Raw genomic sequence first — 2,500 nt, 5'->3', positions numbered from 1 at the left:
TTTTCAAGAAATCATTAACCTCCTCACCGAATTTGACAAACCAGCACTAGCTTCAAACAATGCAACAAACAACAACGAACCAGGTCACGTTATAGGCCTTAGTTCACCCTCCGAAGCAGAAGAAGACACAACAGTAGACCTCAGCGAAACCATTGAATTTGTGGCCTCCTCAGCCAAGAATAACATTGATACAGCCAATTTTGAAAACCTACCGGATGTATACGAAATCAGCAAAGAACTGGTAACAAAGAAAAGTGACTACTCCAAAAAAGTCACATATTGGAAATACCCAAACGAAAAGTATAAATGTGACTTGTGTGGAGACATATTGGGAACCTTCAAAGAATTGAGAAAACATGTCTCCAACAAGCATAAAGGCTTCTATCTCAAAACGTATTGTTCAAAATGTGACAAAGAAGCCAAATACCACAATATTGCATGTCACTATGCAAAATGTAAAGGAAGACCTCAAAAAGGAGAGTTATCATTCCTGTGCAGCTACTGTGACCTCAGATTTGGAACAAAGATTGGAGTTTCACAACATGCTCGGCACGCACATCCAAGAGCGCAAAATGAGGCTAGACTGGCAGCTCTAGCAAGCAGCAAACCATCAAAACTATGGTCACAGGAGGAAATATTGCTATTAACAGAATTGGAAAAAGTGTACGAGAACAAAAGAAACATTAATGCGCTGATGGTCCCGCATTTTGACAATAAAAATAGTAAACAAATTGCAGAAAAAAGAAGAGATAGAAGAGATAAGAGCAAAAAATCGACAAAGGATGTACTGCAAGCATCCAATATCTCTGAGAATGACTCCTGCGATGAACCAGAGATTGCAGTAGAAGTAACAACAGAAAGGCGCAGAGACTTTATCATTCGGAAACGAGCGCCAAAAATAAAAAACTTTGATGAACTGAATGATAGAATCACAGAAATCGAAAAGTACACAAAAAACATCCAGCATCATGATGCTGCTATGGATCTGATGGATGAGATAGTGACTTATATATCAGAAAACACCAATGATATAAGTCCTGTACCATCAAATCATACCGAACTAACGAGCGAACCCGATAATGAACCTATGAACTCTGCTCAAGTTGAGCAACAGACTGCCCCTGTACAAAACAAGATACCAAAGAAAAATGGAAGGCTCAATCAAACACACAAGAAAAAATATGCAAAAGCAAAGGGCAGTTACAAAGAATACCAGACAATGTTCCAAAAAGACAAAAAGAAAATTGCCAGGATAATCACTGATGGGGCAGAAGATGCCACTTGTCAAATCAGTGCTGATGAAATCTTCCAATACTATAAAGGCATAATTGAAAAAGAAAACAAGAAAAATCCCAAATTCATCCCAATTGACCGGATACCAGATGAAAGGGAAATTGGAAGTTTATGTAAAGAAATTACACTGCTCGAAGTAACTAAAGCCTTTGATGAATCAGATTTAAAGAAAGCAGTGGGGCCTGATAAAATTGGTCTGAATGACTTAAATAAAGTGCATAGCAGGCAACCAAGACTACTACCCAGAATCTTATCGTCTTGGCTATTGATGAGAAGAGTACCAGACAGTATTAAGAAGAACCGGTCAATACTAATACCCAAGAATGTACCGATTAGCGAACTCAAAAAGATAAGTAATTGGCGTCCAATTACTATCGGTACGGCATTCATGAAGTTGTTCACGAAAATATTAACTAAAAGACTCACATTTTTCGTTGAAATAAATACGAGACAAAAAGGCTTCATGAAGGTGCGAGGTTGTCTCGAAAATCTGACTCTTCTGCAAAACATTATAAAAGGGTCACGAAAGAACAAAAGCTCGTTGGCAGTGGTGTTCATAGATATATCAAAAGCTTTTGACTCTGTCAGCCATGGTGAAAGTGAGAGATACCTCGGACTGAACTTCGATCCACACACCGGCCATTCAAGCAACAACAAAATTAATGAGGTTCTTGTTGACTGGGCTCAAAAACTCGACAATCTACCACTTAAGCCCACACAGAAAATAGAAATATTCTGTCAATACTTGATCCCTAAACTGTCATTTAAACTGGAAATGACAGGAACAGAAGCGAAAACTTTAAACATTCTGGATCAAACAATTAGAAAGTATGTCAAACATTTCCTACACCTTCCTGCATACACATGTGATGGTCTCCTGTACTCGAAAAGATCCTTTGGGGGCCTCAGTATTCCAAAGTTATGTACGACAATTGGTCTGAACAAAGTTAATAACTTATTGTACCTCAGGGAAGCTCCAGACCTGTACATAGCTCATTCATTCATGTATGCAGGAGAAGTAATCAATGAAAAAATTGATAACATCATTAAAACACACAAACTCAACATATTAGGCAGTAGATCTCTGAGTCATGAACTAAATTTGATAGCAACATCTGACTGGAGGAAAGAAGAATTTGAGAAATGGGCAAATCTCCCTGTCCAAGGTGATGGTATAAAATACAGCGAGTAATCCAACCTCAAATTT

General features: G+C 38.2%; 1 pseudogene; it reads left to right on the top strand.

Annotated features, from left to right (window-relative positions):
* The window catches only part of LOC146860140 (28S ribosomal RNA), a 7,525-nt pseudogene that overhangs the window by 2,786 nt on the left and 2,239 nt on the right, over positions 1 to 2,500 (top strand).

The sequence above is a fragment of the Triturus cristatus genome, chromosome 3_1 (genome assembly GCF_964204655.1).
Source record: "Triturus cristatus chromosome 3_1, aTriCri1.1, whole genome shotgun sequence".
Classification (NCBI taxonomy): Eukaryota; Metazoa; Chordata; class Amphibia; order Caudata; family Salamandridae; genus Triturus; species Triturus cristatus.
The sequence above is the reverse complement of the archived record's forward strand: the minus strand, read 5'-3'. Positions and strand labels throughout refer to the sequence as shown.